This window comes from Macaca fascicularis, chromosome 4 (assembly GCF_037993035.2).
Source record: "Macaca fascicularis isolate 582-1 chromosome 4, T2T-MFA8v1.1".
Lineage (NCBI taxonomy): Eukaryota > Metazoa > Chordata > Mammalia > Primates > Cercopithecidae > Macaca > Macaca fascicularis.
In genome coordinates this window covers 63,317,758-63,343,098 of record NC_088378.1, presented here as the reverse complement: position 1 = coordinate 63,343,098, position 25,341 = coordinate 63,317,758, and the positions used below count along the sequence as shown (strand labels likewise).

General features: G+C 44.2%; 1 protein-coding gene across 7 annotated transcripts in view; it reads right to left on the bottom strand.

Moving 5' to 3' along the window:
- TIAM2 (TIAM Rac1 associated GEF 2) overlaps positions 1-25,341 on the bottom strand; it is a 272,290-nt gene that overhangs the window by 219,303 nt on the left and 27,646 nt on the right. The gene's annotated exons all lie outside the window — the stretch shown is intronic.

The following is a 25,341-nucleotide window of genomic DNA, read 5'->3' as shown; positions in this document are numbered from 1 at the left end:
CCACACCCTTTGTCTTCGGAGTGAGTATGGAGCCAGCCAAAAATAATTTGGCAAAATTCAAACCCATGGAAATGACTGTCACACTTAGAAAAACACAGTTTGAACCCCCATTTAATCTCATTTCTCCAAGGACTAAAATAAGCAGAGGAGGCTTCAATTCACCACAAACATGAACAAGTTTTATAAAGTTTTCCCCCAACCCCTGGGGAAAAAAAAAAACCAAAAAATTTTCAATCATTTTCTATAATTCAAGTGGTCAGAAACTGTATAAAAGCCCCACTTGAATGGTAATGGAGCTTAATGAGTTTAGAGACTTGTTTTTCACCTTTAATTTAGGATTCAAATTCTGGCTTTGTCCAAGAAGCCAATGAGTTTGGCAAGCATATCCAAGAGCCCCACTGGCACTTAGAACAACGGGCAGTGTGGACACTGAAACCTACATCCAAAAAAATAGGGAACTTGCCTGAGCTGAAAACCCTGAATGGTGGCTGCCCTCGCTCCATCAGGCATTACAAGCACCCAGCTCCCTCGTTATAAGAAATTCTGCTATGACAAAGAATGACACTCATTCTTTGACTTTTGCCATCATTTTCATGATATGAAGACCTGTTATTTTACTTCCAATAGCTCTATTTTTCCTACCAAAACAAAGAACTGTGCTCTTGGCCGGGCAGGGTGGCTCACACCTGTAATCCCAGCACTTTGGGAGGCCAAGACAGGTGGATCACCTGAGGCCAGGAGTTTGAGACCAGCCTGGTCAACATGGTGAAACCCTATTTCTACTAAAAATACAAAAATCAGCCGGGTGCGGTGGTGCACACCTGTAGTCCCAGCTACGAGGGAGGCTGAGGCACAAGAATCGCATGAACCTGGGAGGCAGAGGTTGCAGTAAGCCAAGATGGTGCCACTGCACTCCAGCCTAGGAGATAGAGTGAGACTCCATCTCAAAAAAAAAAAAAAAAAAAAAAAAAAAGATTTGTGCTCTTGCTGAAGATAAAACAAAGCACCACCATCACCAAAACCAGGATTCCACTCTTGCCTACTCAGCTTGTGTTAGGCCATTAGGCCTCATTAAATGTCTTCTTCCCTGACATTGGGCAAGTTGCTTCCAATGAGGCTATCTGGTCACTAAGTGGTGCTTTCAATGATAATGGCTCCCCTAACAGCTCCATTACAGCCCTGAGCCACACGGAAGAATTCCCATAGGTAATGAGATTATTCTAATCCCTGATTGATGAAGTATTTATCTAAATAGGGAAACAGATATGAAGACTAATCAGAGAGGGGGGAAAGATGAGAAAGTAATTGCCAAAGAAGAGAAGATTATGCATCTTCTTTGACACAAGGATACCTCAAGGTCCTAATTAACATGGAAATTTAATATAATTTCTCAGAAAATGCCTCTAAAACTTCGTAATATAACAGTCTAGGCAAGAAATTCAAAGTTAATTGGTTTCGGTCAAGGGTCGCTTTGTAATAACAAATTACAGTACAAATTATTGCCAAATTGAAGTTGGAAAAAATGGTTACATTGAACAGGAACTACAGTTGAGTTTCAACTGCATAAAGCATTTTCCACGCCTAGGCACTTTCTAGCTACTTGTCAAGTCTTCTGAATGTAACACACTTTTCCAACTCTTTTTGCTTCTGAGCATAAAGCTTAGAGGAAGTAAGCAGTTTGCCACAGGCACACCCTGCTTTATTCTGCCTCTTATTTAGGAAGAGACAAGTTACATTAAACTCATGATGCTTAAGCTTCAGGGCCCCTCCTGTGGTTCTGGGAAGGGCCCCAACAATGCAGTCACAAATGTTCTTGTAGAAGTTACAGAAGAAAGATCTTTTTGTATTTTTTTTTTAAAGAGCCCCTGACATGGCTGGACGCAGTGGCTGACGATTGTAATCCCAGCACTTTGGGAGGCCGAGGCGGGCGGATCACAAGGTCAGGAGATCGAGACCATCCTGGTTAACATGGTGAAATCCCATCTCTACTAAAAATACAAAAAATTAGCCGGGCGTGGTGGTGGCGCCTGTAGTCCCAGCAACTCGGGAGGCTGAGGGAGGAGAATGGCATGAACCTGGGAGGCAGAGCTTGCTTGCAGTGAGCCAAGAGTACGACACTGCACTCCAGCCTAGGTGACAGAGCAAGACTCCATCTCAAAAAACAAAAACAAAAACAAATAAAGACCCCCCCCCACCATTCCCCAACCCCCAACACCCATTCCCATTCAAATTGTATGAGCATGAGGTCCAAGAAAACCTAATCCCCCTGGACCTATACCCCACTTCTGGCAACTTTTACCTAGCTATCCAAACTTCCGGGAAATTTCAGTGCAGACAAAGAACCTTCTCACGCTCCTCAGGAGGCAACCTCCTCCCCACCATGGCCATCAGCATTTTGTCTTCCAGACAAGACTCATGTAAGATCTCAAGAAATTTCTTACATCTCGGACTCAGGGGAAGACAGAAAACGGAGTGGAGTGAGCTTGATTACTGCTAAAGAGGGATGAAAGCACAATTCTGGTCATCAAAACTTTCTCATAGGACCAAAACATATTTTTTTTTCCTTTTTAAGAGACAGGTTCAGGCATACTGGCTCACATCTGTAATCCCAGCATTTTGAGAGGCCAAGGTGGGAGGATCACTTGAACCCAGGAGTTCAAGACCAACCTTGACAACACAGCAAACCCTGTCTCCACAAAAAAATATGAAAGTTAGCCAGGTGTGGTAGCGCACACATGTAGTCCCAGCTACTCAGGAGACTGAGGTAGGAGGATCACCTGAGCCTGGTAGGTCAAGGCTGCAGTGAGCCGAAATCACGCCACTACACTCAGCCTGGGTGACAGAGTCAGACCCAATCGCCAAAAAAAAAAAAAAAAAAGCAGGCTCACAGGCTCTCACTCTGTCACCCAGGCTGGAGCAGTGGTGTGGAGTGTGGTGGCACAATCACAGCTCACTGCAGCCTCAAACTCCTGGGCTCAAGGGATCTTTTCACCTCAGCCTCCTGAGTTGCTGGGACTACAGGTGTGCACCACTATACCTGGCTAATATTTTTATTTTTGTAGAGACAAGGTCTCACTAGGTTGCCCTGGCTGGTCTCAAACTTCTGACCTCAAGCAATTCTCCTACCTTGGCCTTCCAAAACACTGCATTTACAGGCATGAGCCACTGCACCTGGCCAGGCCTACTCTTCATTTTTAAAAGTCAAAGTCTAGTATTTTCATCTTAATCAAAAACACAGTGCTTTTTCATACCAGCTTCTGATATCAGCATTGTCTTAGTAGTTTCAATACTTTGTTGAACAGAGACAGAAAGCAAAGGGAGCATGCACACAGCCAGTGTTTTGCACAGCATCTTCTCTGCATCATCTGTCCCACCTCCAACTAGCCCAAAGGGAAGACTGTTTAAGGGAGAGCAGAAATACAGCATCCTATGTCTCTATGTCTACTGAAATGCAGGCGGCACTGGGAACAAAGAGCCAGTCTCTCTAACCCCAGGTATCCCATCTGGGGGAAGGGGCGGGAGAGCAGGGCAGGCCAACCAGACCCTACAGAACTAGCCGGCAGATGGTGGGTCAGAGGGCATCAGGGGCTGAAATGCCTCTCACAACACATGGGTCATCTGAAGGATAACAGGGGTGAGAAGGCTTAGGAAAGCTCGGGCCGTCAGACTTTTCTTAAACTTATTGCCATCCTCATTACATGGGGTGTTCACTTTGGGAAAATTCATCAAGTTCCACCCCAGGATTTGTGCCCTTCAATAAAAAGTTTGTTTTAATGCTCCTTATTTAACAACTCAGCCAGAAGGAAAATCTTAAACTCTCTTTTCTCCTACAACTGGAGAAAGAAACTGCCTCTTTTGATCCTAAAAGTGAAAACAGAGAAACAAAAGAATTCCTTAGGGTCGACCAGGTACTCCAAAAACAGAATGGAGAGCAAAGACCCGGCCAACAGCAACTTCAGATAAAGATGCAGAGCAGCAATGGACACAGAAGAAGGAAGGACTCACAAACAAGCCCCGAGGGCCGGACGTGGTGGCTCACACCTGCAATCCCAGCACTTTGGGAGGCGGAGGTGGGCAGATCACTTGAGGTCAGGAGTTCAAGACCAGCCTGGCCTACATGTCAAAACCCCATCTCTACTAAAAATACAAAAATTAGCCAGGTGTGGTGGTGTGCACCTGTAATCCCAGCTACTCAGGAGGCTGAGGAGGGAGAATTGCCGGAACCCAGGAGGCAGAGGTTGCAGCGAGCCGAGATCACGCCATTGCACTCCAGCGTGGGTGACAGAGGGAGACTCTGTCTCAAAAAAAAAAAAAAAAAAAAAAAACTAGAAACCAAGAAACAAGCCCAGAGGAGCACACTGAGAACTATTCATGCTGACCTGCAACTTTAAGGGAAAAGTGCATTTAGTTCCAGGTGACGAGAGGGAGTGGTGATTTTTTTTTCAGAACAACAGAAATACAGAAACACTTTAAAGTCTTAATCCTTCAAAACAGAAAACTGCAGAGCTATTGAACTCGAGGGAAAGGAAAGATGGTCACCTTCAGAGTTTACTGAGGACCTTCTCTACGCTAATTATGCTGCCAACTTCTTTATGTCATTGAAGCCTCACAACTCAATTCAAGGTCGGTATTTTACTGCCCCCATTTTACAGATGAAAAAATTGAAGCTCAGAAAATTTATCTACATTGAACATTTACAAGCAATAGTTCAAGAAGAAAAGAACGGAATCAGATCTAACACCAAAGATGCTCCTCCTGGGACACGACAAGTGGCTAAGGCAGCTTGGAAGAATGTTCTTGAACTAAGGACAGGAAACTGTGACATAACAAGTAGGTGAAGGGAAACTGAAAAAGTTATAGAGAGTCATGCCTAAGGACAAAAGCGAACTCCCTGGACCCTGACTCCAACAATCATTTTAAATGTCTGAACTTTAAGAATTGCTCCAGGCCAGGCATGGTGGCTCACGCCTGTAATCCCAGCACTTTGGGAGGCCAAGGCGGGCGGATCACCTGAGGTCAGCAGTTCGAGACCAGCCTAACCAACATGGAGAAACCCTGTCTCTACTAAAAATACAAAAATTAGCCAGGTGTGGTGGTGCATGCCTGTAATCCCAGCTGCTCGGGAGGCTGAAGCAGGAGAATCACTTGAACCCGGGAGGTAGAGAGGCAGTGAGCTGAGATCATGCCACCGCACGCCAGCCTGGGTGACAGAGCAAGACTCCGTCTCAAAAAATAATAATAATAGGAAGATACATTTAAGGCCAAGAATAAAAAAACAGCAAAACTCAACTTATATCACTTGCACATCCATTCAGCAAATAAAGAATCAGTGCATACGATGGATTAAACAAACTATAATAATCAGTTCATTCCCTCCAAACCATATTTCTACCTTTTCCTCTTTAACTGTGAAAGCTTCTTGGACCCATACAGGTTTTACTGAAATACAATTTTAAATTTCCTTAGATTTATTATGGTGGGTTTTGGTTTTTGTTGTTTTTAATAGGGACCCTGTAAACATTAAAAAAAAAACATTAATTCGTAATCAGCTAATGAAAAATATTTTTCAACTCTGTTTTTAAAAACTTCGCAATAAACAGCATCTTTGAAAACATTTGTGGCTAACATCATACTTAACGGTGAAAACTGAATGCGTTATATTAAGACCAGGAATAAACCAACGTTGTCTTGGAGGTCTCAGCCAATGTGACAAGGCAGGAAAAAGAGGTTAACTAACCTAGCCAAGGATCAAACATGGGCTCTCAGACTCCAAATCACGTGCTCTGAGGCAGGAGCTCCATGGAGAGATGCAATTCTGAGGTGAAAAGGCTTCATTCACTTCTGAAGCACTCAGTTGCAGGAGGGCAGCAAACATCCAGATGAAGACATCCAGTTGGAGGTTAAAACACCAGACCCAGCCAGGCATGGTGGCTCACGCCTGCAATCCCAGCACTTAGGGAGGCCGAGGTGGACAGATCACCTAAGGTCAGGACTTCGAGACCAGCCTGGCCAACATGGTGAAACTCCATCCCTATTCAAAATACAAAAATTAGTCAGGCGTGGTCGTGGGTGCCTGTAATCAATCCCAGCCACTTGGGAGGCTGAGGCAGTAGAATTACTTGAACCTGGGAGGCGGAGGTTGCAGTGAGCCGAGACGGCGCCATTGCACTCCAGCAACGGAACAAGACTGTCTCAAACAAACAAAAAAAACAAAACAAACAAACAAATGAAAAAACACTGGACTCCAGAAGAGAGGTCTCACCTAGAGTTATGTTGACTGGGCAGAAACTGGCACGTATTCTGGTAGATGAAGGCAGGGGCAAAGCAAAAAATTATCCACTGAAGAGAACCCAGGTTGGCACCCTAGGGAGAACCTCACTGTTTGACAGTCGGATAAGGAAGGAGACTCCAAAGGGAGGCAGAAAGAAAAAAAAAAGGGTGAACAACAGAGAAGAAAGCCAAGAGAAGCCAGGCACAGTGACTCACGTCTGTAATCCCAACACCTTGGGAGGCTGAGGCAGGTGGATCACCTGAGGTCAAGGAGTTCAAGAAAGCCTGGCTAACATACTGAAACCCCATCTCTACTAAAAATGCAAAAATTAGCTGGGCATGGGGGCAGGCACCTGTAATCCTGGCTACTCGGAAGGCTGAGGCAGGAGAATCATTTGAACCTGGGACAGGGAGGTTGCAGTGAGCCAAGATGGCACCACTGCACTCCAGCCTGGGCGACACAGCGAGACTCTCAAAAAAAAAAAAGAAAAAAAGAAAAGAAAAGAAAGCCGAGAGAAAGAAGCTGGCCCAGGAGCCAATGGCAGAAGCTACTTCAAGAAGGGGCCAAGAGTCTTCTAGGAAACAGACAGGGGGGCTCTGAAGAAGACACTGAGTGTGAAATATTTCTGGGGCAAACTTTTTTTTTTTCTGAGCATAACTCATACTTGGCACGGCGTCCTTTCTTAGCTAAGAAACTAAACCTTTCTATTCGTGAGTTTTATCTTTAAACCTGAGAAACCTCCTGTGCTTCTACTCTAAACTTCAGAGCCAAAGTGCTATATCAACTACAACATTAGGGTATTTCATAAAATAAAAACAAATATCGGAGACCACAGATAAAGTCGCTCAAAAGCAAAATAGGACTATGTCTTATCTTTCTAACAGTTGTTTTGAGGAGACAAGCCAGCTCCCTTAAGGAATTAACGTAACCTAAAACGTAACCATGCTCCTGAGAGATCACGGAAGTAGCCCAGCGATAACATCACCAAAGTGGGATCTTTGGGCCACATTTAAGTAGGGCACAGGCAGGGCTGTAGAGGGCCCGGGGCCATCATGGCTGCAGTGAATACATATGTACTCAAGATGAGATCCAGGTGTACTCGCCTTCTCCAAATGTTCAGGAAGGCAACGAGAAGACCTGGGAACAAGGAAAATCTAGACCAGTTTGACCAGATGTGTTTAAGATACAATCTAACAGGCACACAGGCAACAGCACCAACATGGACAACAGAAAGGAAATGTAAATGGGCTGTGGTCGTAGAATTAACACATAGCTGTTTTCAACTAAAGACAGAAATCATTTAGGAGGAAATGATTCTTCCACATACCCCAAATTCCTTTGAAGTATTCCTTTGGTCGACATACAAAAAAATGTTCAAAAGAAGAAAAAAAGAGGCCAGGCATGGTGGCACATGCCTGTAATTCCAGCACGTTGGGAGGCCGAGGTGAGTGGATCACCTGAGGTCAGGAGTTCAATACCAACCTGGCCAACATGGCGAAACCCATCTCTACCAAAAATACAAAAAGTTAGCTGGGCATGGTGGCGGGCGCCCATAATCTCAGCTACTTGGGAGACTGAGACAGGAGAAATGCTTGAACCTGGGAGGTAGAGGTTGCAGTGAGCCGAGATCACGCCACCGCATTCCAGCAACAGAGCAAGACTCTATCTTAAAAAACAAAAAAACAAAAATCCCTGCAGCCTAAAGAGGGTTGGAGTGCAGCAAAATGAAGAACACAAACCCTGCTCATCCTCAAACGATTCCCACTGCATTTTTTTTTTTTTTTTTTTTTTGAGACAGAGTCTTGCTCTGTTGCCCAGGCTGAAGTACAGTGGCACGATCTCGGCTCACTGCAAGCTCCACCTCCTGGATTCACGCCATTCTCCTGCCTCAGCCTCCCTAGTAGCTGGGACTACAGGTGCCCACCACCATGCTCAGCTAATTTTTTGTATTTTTAGTACAGACAGGGTTTCACCGTGTTAGCCAGGATGGTCTCGATCTCCTGACCTCGTGATCCGCCCGCCTCGGCCTCCCAAAGTGCTGGGATTACAGGCTTGAGCCACTGCGCCTGGTCCCCACTGCATTCTTTTGACAGATGCCTCAGTTCCCCATTTGATGATGCTTGTATGGACAGGGATTTAGAATGCCACGCATGACACAGATTGCTATCAGCATCTTCACGCTCCAAATGTAAGCTCACTGAGTGGTGCATTCCATGAACCACACTGTGAGAGGCAAGTGGGGAAAGGATCACAATGGAAGCTTTCCAAACTTTAATTCCTGTTCACAGACAAGCAGGCAGGTTGGCACAGGCTTAAGACATGTGTATGCACCAGAAGAAAACATACAGGAACACTGAGGAGAACATTTTGGCAAATGGCTTAGCTTGTTCAACCTAAACATAATTTCCTTTCTCACAGTAGCATAACCTCTCCCACTGAGTCAAAACCTTTTTTCCCTCACAGATCTTCCATTGTATAGTCTATAAAGTACATGCTATGCTTTGAGAGGTTCTTCTGCTATGCCAAAGCAGTACTTACAGGAACTGTAAATCTCTTACCTTTTCAAGCCCCTAGTCTCAGTCGATATACATCTTCAAAATATGAATTAAAACTGCTTTCATAGATACCTCAAATTAAATAGACAATGTGCTTTTTGTTCCCAGGAATTTTCCTTTTGATTCTACCCAAAAGTAAGAAAAGCAAGTAAGATAATTCAAATTAATAATGTTACATTTTCTTCTTTAAGCCCATCACATGGACATATCTCCTACCATATTTAGTTCCTTTTATTTACATATAAGTTCTGCGATTTGTTTAGTCTTAAAAGACCACAGACGCTGTGCCCAGGCTGGAGTGCAATGCTGAGATCTCAGCTCACTGCAGCATCAACCTCCCCAGGTTCCGGTGATCCTCCTGAGAGGTGAAGCCAGCAGGACTTCCTAGGTCTAGTGCCGACTTGGAGAACTTTTCTGTCTAGCTAAAGGTTTGTAAATGCACCAATCAGCACTCTGTAAAAACGCACCAATCAGCGCTCTGTGTCTAGCTAAAGGTTTGTAAACGCAACAATCAGCACTCTGTAAAATGGACCAATCAGCAGGACATGGGCGAGGCCAAATAAGGGAATAAAAGCCCAAGCCAGCAGGGGCAACCCGCTTGGGTCCCCTTCCATGCTGTGGAAGCTGTTGTTCTTTTGCTCTTCACAATGAATCTCGCTGCTGCTCACTCTTTGGGTCCACACTACCTTTATGAACTGTAACACTCACCACAAAGGTCTGCAGCTTCACTCCTGAAGCCAGCGAGACCACGAACCCACCGGGAGGAATGAACAACTCTGGACACAGCACCTTTAAGAGCTGTAACACTCACCGCGAAGGTCTGCAGCTTCACGATCCTGAAGCCAGCGAGACCACAAACACACCGGGAGGAACGAACAACTCTGGACGCGCTGCCTTTAAGAACTGTAACACTCACTGTGAAGGTCTGCAGCTTCACTCCTGAAGCCAGCAAGACCACGAACCCACCAGGAGGAAGAAACTCCGGACACATCTGAACACCTGAAGGAACAAACTCCGGACACACCATCTTTAAGAACTGTAACACTCACTACAAGGGTCTGCGGCTTCATTCTTGAAGTCAGGGAGACCAAGAACCCACCAGAAGGAACCAGTTCCAGACACACTCCCACCTTAGCCTCCCCTTAGCCTCCCGAGTAACTGGGACTATAGGTGCGTGCCACCACGCCCAACTTAATAATTTTTTGTATTTTTTGTACAGACGCGGTTTAGCCATGTTACCCAGGCTGCTCTCAAACTCCTGGGTTCAAGTAATCTGCCCGCCTTGGCCTTCCACAGTGCTGGGATTACAGGTGTGAGCCCCCACTCCCAGCTTCATCTCTTCATTTTTAAAACAAAAACTCTTTTGCAATTTGAGACAGCTACTAAAAAATATTAGAGATAAATTATAAAATGATAGCAAAAATTATTTGAAGTATCAGCAACAGTGTCTGAGTCATTTAGAAAGACTCACCTGGATTTATATTGATTCATTCTAAAATATGCATAACACATACAAAGAGGCACATATGTATTTAGTCTTTTAAAAACAAAGAAACTGACAAGAAGTGAATAGGTGTTACACCTTTAAGCAGCTAATTTAACACTGAGAAGCATTTATGACCATGCATGTTCACACTGGAATTTTCAGCATACTATCAAAGGGTTAAATAAGTCAGAAGGCATCTTGTGAATACCAGTTGCATAGAATTTCATAAAAACTCTTAGCCACACACAACAAAGAGAACAGCAGTCAGGGAGGCCAAAGAGCCTCACAGGAACTTATTTCGCCAAAACTATGAATGCATTCTCAAATTACTAAATCTTTTGACACCATTACTATGCCAGAGGAATCCTTACCTTTTATTTCCCCAAGTCTTCTAACGAGAGACAGTTGAGATCCTGATTTAAACACAGGAAGATCACTAAAATGAAAGATTTAATCTCATTGTCCAGAAGGCTATGGAACCTCCCTGGTTGAGTTCAGGGCAACATTTACCAAAAAATTTCTATAGTGAAAAGCAGAATCCAAAATATAATTTCCATCATGATAGAACAGCAGCTTTCCTCCAAAATTTACCAGTTAGTATTTTTCCATAGGAGCAAGATGGGAAAAGTAGCTAACATTCTTCCGCAATCACATGAGAAAATCAGTCAAATCATGGATTGGCAAGCATTCCCCATAGAATGGAATTTCTAAGCAGACACCCCTTGAGCAGTGGGGTGAACAATACCAGGAGGCTTGCAGTTTGGATGCAGGTTAAAAGCAGAGATCAACAGCTTGCTCCTCCTAACAACCAGACAAGGTCAAATCCCTGGCTATTGCTCCTTCTCGACCTTAATCTCTTCAGGAGATCATAGTAATAAAATGTGAGCAGCTATCACAGGACTGTTGAAAATCAACTTCTCACCAACAGAAGGCAGTTCAATTTTAACAACCTACATCATTTCCTTGTTTTCTAGGAAAAAGGCATCACGATTGATCACAACTCGGTTGTGAAGTTCTCTTTCCAAGATGTTCAACTCTCCATCTGCATCTGGCCTGCCTCATCTCATGCTCTATCTTGCCTCCCTCTCCTCCCTCCCCAAACTCCGTAATTTCAGAAAGTTATCATAAGGTAATATAAAAATCATTTCAAGCCCATTTGCTTTACAAGTGATAACTATGAAACTTTCAAAGAACAACAAAGCCACAGAGGCTCACGCCTGTAATCCCAGCACTCTGGGAGGCCAAGGTGGGAGGATGGCTTGAGCCCGGGGTTCAAGACCAGCCTAGGCAACATGATGAGACCCCCATCTCTACAAAACATACAAAAATTAGCCAGGCATAGTGGCGCATGCCTGTGGTCCCAGCTACTCGGGAAGCTGAGACAGGAGGATGGCTTGTGTCTGGGATGCGGAGGTTGCAGTGAGCCGCGATCGCACCACTGCACTCTGCCTGGGCAACAGACTGAGACCCTGTCTCAAAAAAAAAAAGTCTTTAGGTTATATATATATAGTTCCTGAGTATAGGAAAAGATGGAAAGTTTACCAATTCATTTTATGAACCTTCATGCAGTAAGACAAGAAAAGAAATGAGGAACAAATATTGTTCTACTTTTATGGATGATATGACATCTGCTTAGAAAGTCAAAGATAGCTGAAAATTTACTAGAAGTATTAACTTCAGTAAGGAAACTGATAATGAATATACAAAATCAGTAAGCTCCTCTATATTAGTAATAACCAATTACAAATTAATTGAGGGAAGAAATCCTGGGCTGGGTGCAGTGGCTCACATTTGTAATCCCAAAACTTTGGGAGGTCAAGATGGAAGGAGTCCTTGAGCTTAAGATTTTGAGACCAGCCTGAGCAATAAAGTGAGACCCCATCTTTACAAAAAAAAAAAAAAAATCAAAAAATTAGCCAGGTGTGGCACACACCTGTAGTTCCAGCTCCTGCTGAGGCAGCAGAATCAGTTGAGCCCAAGAAGTTGAAGCTGCAGTGAGCCACGTTTGTGCCACTGCACACCAGATTGGGTGACAGAGCAAGACCCTGTTTGAAAAAAGAAAAATGAATCCTCTATCACCAGCAAATATTACTAAATAAGAAGAAATTAATAATAATGTGTAATATCAATGTTTCTAAAGCTATAAAAAATTTACTAAAGGGCACAAATACCTAGGAAATTCTGAGACAGTCTATGTTGCTTGACAGGAAGATTCAAATCAATAAGAACAATTTTCCTTAAATTACTATACATTTGGTGAAACTCAAATAGATACTTTTTTCCTTTTTTTTTTTTTTTTTTTTTTTCCAGACAGGGTTTCACTCTGTTTCCCAGGCTGGAGTGCAGTGGTGCGATCTCAGCTCACTGCAGCTTCCGTCTCCCAGGTTCAAGTGATTCTCATACCTCACCCTCCCGAGTAGCTGGGATTACAGGCACACGCCACCATGCCTAGCTAATTTCTGTATTTTTAGCAGAGATGGGGTTTAACCATGTTGGCCAGGCTGGTCTTAAACTCCTGACCTCAGGTGATCCGCCTGCCTCAGCCTCCCAGAGTGCTGGGATTACAGGCATGAGCCACTGCACCCAGCCCCAAATAGATGTTAAAACAACATGCGGTCAGATGGAGACCATCCTGGCTAACATGGTGAAACCCTGTCTCTACTAAAAATACAAAAAAATTAGCCGGGCGTAGTGGCGCATGCCTGTAGTCCCAGCTACTTAGGAGGGTGAGGCAGGAGAATGGCATGAACCCGGGAGGCGGAGCTTGCAGTGAGGCGACAAAGCGAGACTCCATCTCCAAAAAAAAAAAAAAAAAATGACAGGCAAATTCTAAAGTTCATCTGGAAGAATAACTTTGTGAACAATAGTCAAGAAAGAATATATTGAGGAAAAAGAGAATAACAAGGAGATACTTGCCTTATCAGATAGCAAAATCATTTATACGATTAGTCATTTTAATATTTTTTTTTGTTTTAATATTTAATAGTTTGGGCCAGATGTCAGGTAAGTGGATCACCTGAAGTCAGGAGTAAGAGACCAGCCTGGCCAACATGGTGGAACACCATCTCTATTAAAAATAGAAAAATTAGCCGGGCATGGTGGCACATCCCAGCTACTCAGGAGGCCGAGGTAGGAGAATTGTTTGAACCCAGGAGGCAGAGGTTGCAGTGAGCCGAGATCGCTCCACTGCACTCCATCTTGAGATGGAGCAAGACTCCATCTCAAAAAAAAAAAAAAAAAAGTAAAACAAAAATATTTAATAGTTTGCTAATGAACAGAAATATTCATAGTCCAGAAATAGACACAAATTATATGGGAAATATCGTAAAGGTGGCATTTCAAGTAGGTACAGATGTGCACTATAACAAATGAACAGTTTTTCTCTTCCCAACCAGTTGCTCCGTTACACAGTCTCACCATGTGTAAAACCAGCAGTAGCCCAGTCTCCCCTAACTACATACAAAAGCCAAAAGGTGTGTGCATTTATTCTAGCTTCTCACCAAGTCCCTAACCAAAGGTGAGTCCCACTTCAATCAAACCAGAAGCCTCATCGTATATTTTAACTCTCAAGTTCTCGTGGGAGAGGTGAGCACCAGCTCCAAACTCCCAGAGGCTGGCACCAGGGCCAAGGGGCCACCCAGGCTGCCATGTGAGTCATGTATGAGTCAGTCCCTCAATGCCTGCCAGCCCCCACTGGGATGCATCTACCTCAAGCATGCAGCCTCTTTGTTACAAAAACATTTCCAGCCCTCCCCCAGTGTCCCGTAGTTGTCTATGTCTATGCCCTTCAAAACATGATGATAAACCACAGTGAGTTTTGCAAAGAAAATTAACTGCTTAGCATTGAAACAGTCTACCCCCACCGCGAGGGAAAAAAAAGTGAGAAACTCAATTCTCATCGCAAAAAGATGATTCTTAATGGAAACCTTGGGAAGAACCTGGGGGAAGCATTCAGAAAGAACGCCAAGATCATCTGTATTTGCTGAGGAATCAACAGAGATTTTGAATATGTGAAATTCTGAACAGATCCCTAAGGGGAATACTGTTTAGCATTTTATGGTGTGACAGCTTACCCAGGTCTTAAATATTCCTCTCATTAGAAGTTCTTTTTTTATCTAGTACCTAGCCAAAGCTATGCAGCAATTTACGAAGACAAAGCTGAATGCCTGGATTTGAGCTGTTTTATGTTTCCGTGTAGAAATCCAGCCTATCATTATCCGAGCTCTGGCTGGGCTGCAAAGTACCTCTGAGCAAGAAAGAACCATTAAAGAAGCCTGTTCTATTTGTGAGATCTATAGACCAGTGGATGTTCCATGTTCTGAGACTCACAACTGCTCAAGGAGGCTTTTGTCCCACTGCTCAAGAGCACCTTTCTGAAGCATCCAAATGTTTCCTTCCCTTCTTGCTTTTCTTTGTGTGTGTGTTGGGGGTGGGGGGGGTGCTCACATGTGTTTTTATGTATCGGTATTACAAATCTATTTCTTTAATGTGATTGGCAAAATTGGCAGGTATTACCCAAACCTCAGCGGTCAAAGACACATGAATTTTCAAGGAAATTAATTTCAACTTTGATGAAAAAATATTACAACGTATATGAGCACACACTAAATAAAAATAACGTCCTCTTTGCCGGGTGCAGTGCCTCACACCTGTAATCCCAGCACTTTGGGAGGCAGGGGTGGGCGGATCACTTGAGGTCAGGGGTTCAAGACCAGGCTGGCCAACATGATGAAACCCCAACTCTACTAAAAAAAACACAAAAATTAGCCAGACGTGGTGCCTGTAATCCCAGCTACTCAGGAGACTGAGGCAGAAGAATCGCTTAAACCAGGGAGGCAGAGGTTGCAGTGAGCCGAGATCACACCACTGTACACCAGCCCGCGTACCAGAGACAGACTCCGTCTCTAAAAATAAAATAAAAATAAAAAATAACCTCCTCTTTAAATAAAGTCGAATAAAACCAGGTTCTATGGAATGCTAAATAACTAAAATGACATTTAACAAATTACAAGCTGAGTGTCTGTTTTCTGGATTTCTCCCTTCTGGATCTGTCACTTCATCTATTGGACGAGTGCTGACAGGGACAAATGCCAACACTCCACCACCTGTAAATAAAAGCTGTGATCCTGATTTCGAAACATTTGCATTCCCCACTCTGTCACTGCAGGACACAAAAGGGAAAAGAAAGTCAGGGACATTTGCTCAGTAAAATGAAATCCTTTCTTGGCTCTCCTATGATTTCATTTACTTTTTATAGCTTGGCTTTCAAACATAGTAATTGCTTTTTTTTTTTTAAGACATGGATTTATACCACATTTGAGTGTCCCTATATATAGATTTCAGTCTACAATAATAGCGAATTCACAAGATCCCACCGCTAAAGACCTAAATATAACAGCAATTTAGGAAAAGGATCTTCTTCTTCTACAAAGAAAAAATATTAAAGGCAAAAATAACTTACCCCATCTGCCACCAAATGGCAATTCTTAAACCCAGCTTTTATGACACTCTCAGGAAAAAGCAAAAAATGCATAATTTCTTCCAGGAAATTTGTTGTCTGAAAATCCTCTGAATTTTTAAAAATTGTGTTGTTTTATTTCTGTTAATACTTAAAATCTCTGGTTCATCCATGAGTAATTAAATCTTACAGTAAGAAAGGCAGTTATTCCAGCCTCTTTCAGTTCTCCTAAAGCAGATATAGCATTCATTTTTGTTCTTCAATTACCTGTTTTTACCGAAGAAACGTGGCCGTTAAGTACTTTTCCCAGAATCATAAAGCTGTAGAGGCCAGCAAGACGCAGTCTGAAGAACAAGTGCTTTGGAGTCAGACAGGGTCAAAACCCAGCTCAGCTGCTTAATTCCTCGCCCTCTCTAAGCCTGTGTCCTCTGCAGATTGGGAGGGAATCTGTCCTGGAGGGCCGCATGCAGAGTATCGAGATGTTAATAAAGTGTCTGGTACAGCCTCTGATCAACAAGTTCCTATGATGTCAAGAAAACGATGATGTTGCTGATGATAAAATAGAGTCTTGGAAATACTCTCTCCAATCCCTTCATTTTGCAGGCAAAGAACAGTAAGGACCCGAGAAATTAAGTAATGTACAAACCAACCATCTGCGGCTCCACAAGTGGTTTACAGAGTGCACAATTTAAGGTTTCAATTAGGACTTCCATATACGATGAGCAAAAGCACAAAAATACTCAAGTTCTATGGTATTTCCTTGGAGGCTCCGCCTGCAAGGAAGGCTGGCTAAATCTCATTATTGCTGACCTTTCCCCGCAAGAGAAGACCTCCAGAGGATAATGGGTAAAATCTGCCTTTATCCAACTGCAAATAACTCATCATTGCTTGGTTACTTGCAGCTGGTTCCCGGCCAGGATGCTACCCAACCTGTCAGGGCTGCAAAATCAAGAGCAAACACACAGACATGGTACAATTCGGTCGGGCACTAGATCCCATTCCCTTTCACAGAACACACAAATTTAGACACAGCCGAAAAGGACCAGGGTTCAATATGCAAAGACAAGCTCTGTTATTAAACCGCAAAGTTTCACAAGAACACTTTTGCCCTGAATCACAAAGGTCTCTCACATTGACCCATCAACAACCGCCCTCATCGCAGAGTTTTGTCTGTCTAGACTTAACTTCATCCTGAGACCTGACCTAAAGGGAGCCAGGTGTCAGGTACCTGCAGCTTCTAGAGCAGAGATTCCCACCTGGCTCAGATTTTCCTTTAAAGTCAATTTCCTGAAGTGGCTGTAAGTAAATCCAAGTCAAACTCAGATATCTTGAACAAAGAGGAAAGGATTGCAGATTTCAAAATGAAATAAATTCATTTCCAAGAAAAAAGATGAAATTAATTCATTTGCCAAGGGAAAAAAAAAAAAAAAAAAAAAACAGAACAAAAAATGAGTCCCTCCTTCTCTCTCAGTGCCCTAGTTTAAAAAACCACTCTACAAAAACAGAAGCCAGAAAGGAGAAACCTAAGATGGTTACAAAAAGGAATTCACTTTATCCACGTCCATGGCTGCCAAGCCCAGTGCCATGACACAAGCAAGCCCTCGAAACGCCTTACTAAGAAACCATCGTTAGTCCTCTTCCCTACTAACTCGAACCTATATTTAAGTAGCAACCATATCGTAACTTCAGTAAGCTTTAACTTCTCATAACTCAAGGGACTTGTCAACAATAAGCATTGCATTGCTTCTGCAAGGTGGCCACAGGCAACGTTCCCTACGAGGTGACAGTTGAACTAACAAAACTCAGGCCCCCTGTTGCTTGTGAGTTTCTCCTTAGCATTAAATACCCGTTATCGGAGATGAGCTCTTCAAGAATCAGACAGGCGGGCCAGGCACAATGGCTCACACCTGTAATCCCAGCACCTTATGAGGCCAAGGCAGGTGGATCACCTGGGGTCAGGAGTTCGAGACCAGCTGGCCAACATGGTGAAACCCTGTCTCTGCTAAAAATACAAAAAATTAGCCGGGCATGGTGGAGAACGCCTGTAGCCCCAGCTACTCAGGAGGCCGAGGCAGGAGAATCGCTTGAACCCGGGAGGTGGAGGTTGCAGTAGGCCAAGACTGCGCCATTACACTCCAGCCTGGGCAACAGAGAGAGAGAAAAAAAAAAAGAATCAGACAGGCACACGTGGACACAAGCAGGCCCAGCACTGGTTAAGCACTTTTAAATATGGCTCCACTTTCTACACCTGTTGGTACAGAGCTTGACGTCTCTATACCCTTCCCCTCTTACCTCATTTTTATTAATATTTTCTTCTCAAATGATTTTATAGAAATTACTAAGTTTTGAGAACTATATCAGGACAAGTGAGTTCATTTTCCTAAGCTCCTTTGGACTGAAAACAGAGGAGGAGAGTAAAAAGCAAATTATTTGACACCAAGTATGATGCTGCAGATGCTACTAGGTGGCGATTTAACTGAGAGGTAAACAGCACAAAGCAGCTTTGGGAAAGTGGCAGAAAGAGGCAAGAGGTCAGAACAGGGGCTTCATCTGAACCATCTTTGTAAACTCCTGCACCTCAAACAGCACTGATGTGTGCACTGTGTTGAGTAAAGAAATAAACGCATGACCAGACTGCATCGCACATGCAACAGGGAAAGCAGGGAGACTTGAGTTTTAGTCCTACTTGTGACAGTAACAAGCTAAGTGGTCATGTCACTTAACCTATTGGGAAAGAAGTTTCCTTATCTGTTTAAATGAGGCAACTGAGGGGATAGTCTCAAAAAACCCTAGCACTTTGTAGAGGTAAAGAAACTGGAACCCTCGTGCACTGATTGGAATGTAAAATGGTGCAGGGGCTGTGAAAAACAACACAATGCTTTTTCAAAGAATTAAAAATAGAGTTCTGGCCGGGCGCAGTGGCTCATGCCTGTAATCCCAGCACTTTAGGAGGCCGAGGTAGGCAGATCATATGAGGTCAGGAGTTTGAGACCAGCCTGAGCAACATGGTGAAACCCCGTCTCTACTGAAGACATAAAAACTAGCCGGGCACGGTGGCAGGCATCTGTAATCCCAGCTATTCAGGAGGCTGAGGCAGGAGAATCAATTTAACCCGGCAGCAGAGGTTGCAGTGAGCTGAGATCATGCCATGGCACTCCAGTCTGGGGGACAAGAGCAAAACTCCGTCTCAAAAAAAAAAAAAAAAATAGAATTCTACTTCTCAGTTTATATCCCCAAAGACTTGAAAGCGGGGTCTTGAAGAGATATTTGTACAGCCACGTTCATAGCTACCATATTCACAGTAGCCAAAAAGTAGAAAACCCCAAATGTCTGTGGACCAATGAGCAGACAAACAAAAGATGACATACAGAGACAAGAGAATATTATTTCGCTTTAAAAAGGAAAGACATTCTGATACATGCTACAACATAGATAAACCTTGAGGACACACGCTAAGCAAAATAGGTCAGTCACAAAAGAACAAATACTGTATGATTCCAATTAAATGAGGTACCTAGAACAGTCAAATTCATAGAGGCAGGAAGTAGGGTGGTTGCCAGGGGTGGAAGAAGAAGAAATGGGGAGGTATTGTTTAATGGGGTGCAGAATTTCCGTTCTGCAAGATGACACAAGTTCTGGAGATGGATAGTGGTGAGAGTTTCACAACAATGTGAATGTACTAAACTATAGACTTAAAAATGGCTAATATGGCTGGGAGCAGTGACTCGTGCCTGTAATCCCAGCATTTTGGGAGGCTGAGGCAGGCAGACCACTTGAGGTCAGGAGTTCGAGACCAACCTGGCCAACATGACAAAATTCCGTCTCTACTAAAAATACAAAAAATTAGCCTCGTGTGGTGGCACACCCCTGTAATCCCAGTTACTCAGGAGGCTGAGGCGGGAGAATCACGTGAACCCAGGGGGCGGAGGTTGCAGTGAGCTGAGATTGCGTCACTGCACCCCAGCCTGGGTGACAGAGCCAGACTCTATCACGACGACAACAACAACAAAAGGCTAATACAGTAATTTTGCTGCAATAATTTTACCATATTTTTTAAAGTAGGTGAAAAATGGGGGACAATGTTTATAGCACATAAATTATACCTCAACATGCCTAGTTTTGGGGAAAAACATCTTTCAGAAGTTCCCCTGAGAGCTATCCTTTCATTCTTCAAGTCAACAGGTATTTATCAATCACTCTGTGATCTGGATCTAATTTCCACGGGTTTCTTTAGAGGGTCCTCTGGCAGGAACAGGAAACTCCTTCTTCACTCCCACTCTGGAAAGTGTGGAAGAAGTTCGGGACTTAGGCAAGGCTGCACAGCCGGCAAGTGATGATAGCCGGGTGGAGAACCTGGAGAACCCAGTCTGACTCCCAGGGACATGTCTACTACCAACCTTGCTGCTTTTTTTTTTTTTTAGACGGAGTCTCACTCTGTTGCCAGGCTGGAGTGCAGTGGCACGATCTCGGCTCACTGCAACCTCCGCCTTCCAGGTTCATGTGATTCTCCTGCCTCAGCCTCCCAAGTAGCTGGCACTACAGGCACCCACCACCATGCCTGGCTAATTTTTGTATTTTTAGTAGAGACAGGGTTCCACCATGTTGGCCAGGCTGGTCTCAATCTCTTGACCTCCTTATCCGCCCACCTTGGCCTCCCTAAGTGCTGGGATTACAGGTGTGAGCCACTGTGCCCAGCACCTCACTGCCTTTTCTAATCTGCTCCACTAATTCTGCAAACGAGGAAGCAAAAGCCTCAGAAAGGTTAAGAAAATTCTCCAAGATTTGCCAGCTGGTCAGTGGGTCCACGAGCAAGAAGTCAGGTCCACCAACTATCAGTCCAGTGTTCCTTCCAATCTACCACAGAAAGCCGTATCTGGTAAGAAAAGGAACCACAGGGGTCCCACTGGAATTTCCAAAGCAGCCCACCCCCACCATTTGCAACCTTCTTCCCAAAACTAAGTGTTTCATTTAATCATTCATTTAACAAATAATTTACAATAGCTTAATTTTTCTTTTTAAAATAATCCTCTGGACACAAGTCTCCCCTTACAGTTACCCATTCATTATTCGATCAACTGATATCTACTAATCACCTACTAATTTGGATTCTTTTTTTATTTTTTTTTCATTTCTTTTTTTTAGATGGAGTCTAACTCTGTTGCCCAGGCTGGAGTGCAGTGGCTCGATCTCGGCTTACTACAGCCTCTACCTCCCCGGTTCAAACAATTCTCCTGTCTCAGCCTCCCGAATAGTTGGGATTACAGGCATCTGCCAGCATGCCTGGCTAATTTTTTTGTGTTTTTAGTAGAGATGGGATTTCACCACATTGGCCAGGCTGGTCTCGAATTCCTGACCTCAAGTGATCTGCCTGCTTCAGCCTCCCAAAGTGCTGGGATTACAGGCGTGAGCCACTGTGCCCAGCCTATTTTTTCTTTTTTATTTTTTTAGACGGAGTCTCACTCTGTCACACAGGCTGCAGTATACTAGCATAATCTCAGCTCACTATAACCTCTGCCTCCCAGGTTCAAGCGATTTTCCTGCCTCGGCCTCCCAAGTAGCTAGGATTACAGGCGCCTGCCACCACACCCAGCTAATTTTTTATATTTTTAGTAGAGACGGGGTTTCACCATGCTGGCCGGGCTGATGTCGAACTCCTGACCTCAGGTGATCTGCCTGCCTTGGCCTCCCCATCAAAAAAAAAAAAAAAAGTGACAGGCACCTTCAGGGAAGAAAAAGGAAGAGATGGGAAGGGGAGGGGAGGGGGAAATGTGAGTCGTGTATGCAATTTTTTTTTTTCTTGAGACAGTCTCCCTCTGCCACCCAGGCTGCAGTGCAGTGGCCCAACTTTGGCTCACTAAACGTTCCCCCTCCCTGGTTCAAGCGATTCTCGTGCCTCAGCCTCCCAAGCAGCTGGGATTACAGGAGCTCGCCATCCCCTCGGTAATTTTTGAATTATTAGTGACATGGGGTTTCACTGTGTTGGCCAAGCTGGTCTCAAACTCCTGACCTCAAGTGCTCCACCTGGCCACCGTAATCCACAGTGAGCCACTGCACCTGGCCTGTAATTTAATTTTCTAGTGACCATATTGAAAAAAATAAGAAGCAAGTGAAATTAATTTATATACACATATACATATATATACACATATGTATATATATATATACCCTTTTTCTTTTTTCGAGACGGTCTCACTCTGTCACCCAGGCTGGAGTGCAGTGGCAGGAACACAGCTCACTACAGCCTTGAACTCGTGGGCTCAAGTGATCCTTCCGCCTCAGCCTTCCAAAATGCTAGGATTACAGGCATGAGCCACTGTGCCTGGCCCATAATGTATTTTAATCCAATACATCCAAAATATCTTTGTTTTAACACGTAAACAATATAAAAATCGTAATGGGATATTTTACACTTAGTTTTTCATATTAAGTCAGCCAAGCCTGGTGTGTATGTTATACTCACAGCACACCTCAGTGGTGGTGACCACATTTCAAAGTCCTCGACAGCCCCGTGGAGCTGGTGGCTATAGATCTGGACACATGAGTCTTTCAGAGGGGTAGAGAAGACTTAAAACATCAGGCTAAGTTTGGACTTTACAAAAAGACAAAAGGGAGGGTCAGGCGTGGTGGCTCACACCTGTAATCCCAGCACTTAGGGAGGCCAAGGCGGGCGGATCATGAAGTCAAGAGATCGAGACCATCCTGGCTAACACAGTGAAACCCCGTCTCTACCAAAAATACAAAAAATTAGCCAGGCGTGGTGGCGGGTGCCTGTAGTCCCAGCCACTCGGGAGGCTGAGGCAGGAGAACAGCTCGAACCCAGGAGGCGGAGATTGTAATGAGCCAAGAACCCGCTACTGCACTCCAGCCTGGTGACAGAGCGAGACTCCATCTCAAAAAAAAAAAAAAAAAATGACAAAAGGCAGTAGGTGATCTTCTAGAAGCAGTAGTGACAGGAAGCAAGGTCTTATATCAACCACTGAAGCTGCTGCCCCACGCAAGCTCTCAGCTCTCAGGGACCACAGCCTCTCAGGGATCCTAGACCCAATGTCATCTACCCCTGTTCCCCCAGCCCCTTTCACAGGGGCCCTTCTGAGACAATGTGTCTCCCTCTACAAGCTGCACCCTATTTATCCCCAGTCATTTCCACAATCATGTCATTACCAACCTGAAGCCCCTTGCCCCTCAGTTTTCCTGGATAAGCCTTATTAGCCTATAGAAAGTAAACTGCCAAAGTTTACTTTGGTCCAGGTCCATCCCTGCTCCTGGACCGGCCAGATCCCCCGGGCGATTGCCTTTCAGTGTCACCAAATGGGGTGGGCGAGGAGGGGAAACTAGGAATTCTAGTTCTCAAACCTTCCCACAGCCCTGCCTGTGAGTTCCTGCTCTTTTTACTGACATATTAATTCTCTGTCATCTACATCAGATCAACTTTTTGCATCTACTCAAGTATCCAAAACCACCCCAAGGCCCCTTCATGCTCAGGTGATATTCCAGCGTCCCAAATTATTTTATTTATTTTTATTTATGTGTTTATTTATTTTTGAGAGAGGGAGTCTTGCTCTATTGCCCAGGCTGGAGTTCAGTGGCGTGATCTTGGCTCATAGCAACTTCAGCTTCCCAGGTTCAAGTGATTCTCCTGCCTCAGCTTCCTGAGTAGCTGGGACTACAGGCACGCATCACCACACCTGGCTAATTTTTTTTATTTTTAGAAGAGACAGGGTTTTGCCATGTTGGCCAGGCTGGTCTTGAACTCCTGACCTCAGGCGATCCACTCGCCTCGGCCTCCTAAAGTACTGGGATTATAGGCATGAGCCACCGAACCCAGCCGAGCAGTCTGGTTTTTTAAATTTACCATTTAAATTTAAATTTAAATATAGTATTCTCATACTACCAACCTCTCTCCTCTCAAGCACCATTAACATCTACACAATAATTTTTTTATTCTTTTATGTTCTACAAAAATGAGATTATAGTATACATGGTTCTTGCCTCTTCTTTTCTCATGGGAATCCTTCCAGGTCAAGTGCAGAAATCCAAGGCATGGACGTGTGACATCTTATCCAACCGTTCCTCTGTCAAAAGCATCCACTTAGTTTCTAATTCTTTGCCACTACAAACAATGCTGCAATAAATATTCTTGTGCAAACAAATTACATACAGCTGCTTTTATTTCTATGGGAGAGAGTCCCAGGGGAGGAACTGCTGGGTCAAAGGCTATGTGTGTTTGAAATTTTAATAGACTCTGCCAGCACTCTTTCCAGAATGGTTATTCCCACCAGCAATGCTTGAAGATCTCCTGCCAGCAAGTATTGATGCCTTTAAAAATTTTTGCCAATCTTAATGGTCTGATGTACATTACATAAAGGTTTTTTTGTTTGTTCGTTTGGTTGGTTGGTTTTTTGCTTTTTGTTGTTGTTGTTGTTTGTTTGTTTTTTTGAGATGGGGTCTTGCTCTGCCGCCAGGCTGGAGTGCAGTGGCGTGATCTTGGCTCACTGCAACACCCACCTCCTGGGTTCATGCAATTCTCCTGCCTCAGCCTCCCAAGTATCTGCAACTACAGGTGTCCACAACCACACCCGGCTAATTTTTGTATTTTTAGTAGAGACAGGGTTTCGCCATGTTGACCAGGCTGGTCTCAAACTCCTGACCTCAGGTGATTCATCTGCCTAGGCCTCCCAAAGCACTGGGATTGCAAGCATGAGCCACCGCACCCGGCCTAAAGTTTAAAAACTCTCCCTCACCGCCCATCCTGCTCAAAAAATTATTTAATAATTCTCTTTGTTGACAATTCTTTCTGAGTCCCCCTCTCTGCCTCCTATTCTTCTTCCACCTCCAAAATGTAGGCAGAAAACAAGGCTCTTGCCTGTCTTTTTCGCCTCTCTTTGCACATCCTTCTTTGACGATGTCATTATTTCTCAGGGTTTCAGTCATCCCCTCTAAGAGATGAATCTGAATCCACATACCCAGCCCAGACCTCTCTCTCTCGAGCTCCAGATTTCTATCTGCTCACGAGACACTTCCCGTAGCACCTGCTGACACCTCAAAAAGGATCAAACCCAAACTCTCCTTGAGTTGCCACAACTTAATCTTCCCCCAACTCTATTAGTAGAGCAGTATCATCCTTATCACAGGTACACAGGCTTGAATGCCCAGTGTCATTGTTTTACCCCTCCCTATGCTTTGCCCCCATATCCAGCCAGTTACCTCGTCTGGACGGTTCTCTCTCCTCTCTCTTATCCACCCTGTGCGGACTCTCTGCACAGATCACCAAGACTCCTGCAGTAGCCCAGCTGGAACCCCCAGCTCCAGCATGCACACCCTACCCTGCCAGTCCAACCCTCCAACACCTCCCCAGTTGCAGACCAAGTTAAACCCAGACATCCTAACCACACTTTCAAGTCCTTTCCAGCTCTTATTCCAGTCTGCCTCTCCAGCCTCCTGACTGACACATACTCCAAACTCAACATGAGCCTGCCCGATTGCTTGTAGCCTAAAGGAGATTCTTTTCTCATAGGAGAAGAATTTGCAAAGAAGGAATATGAAAGGTAAACAGATGCTTACTGCAATTCCC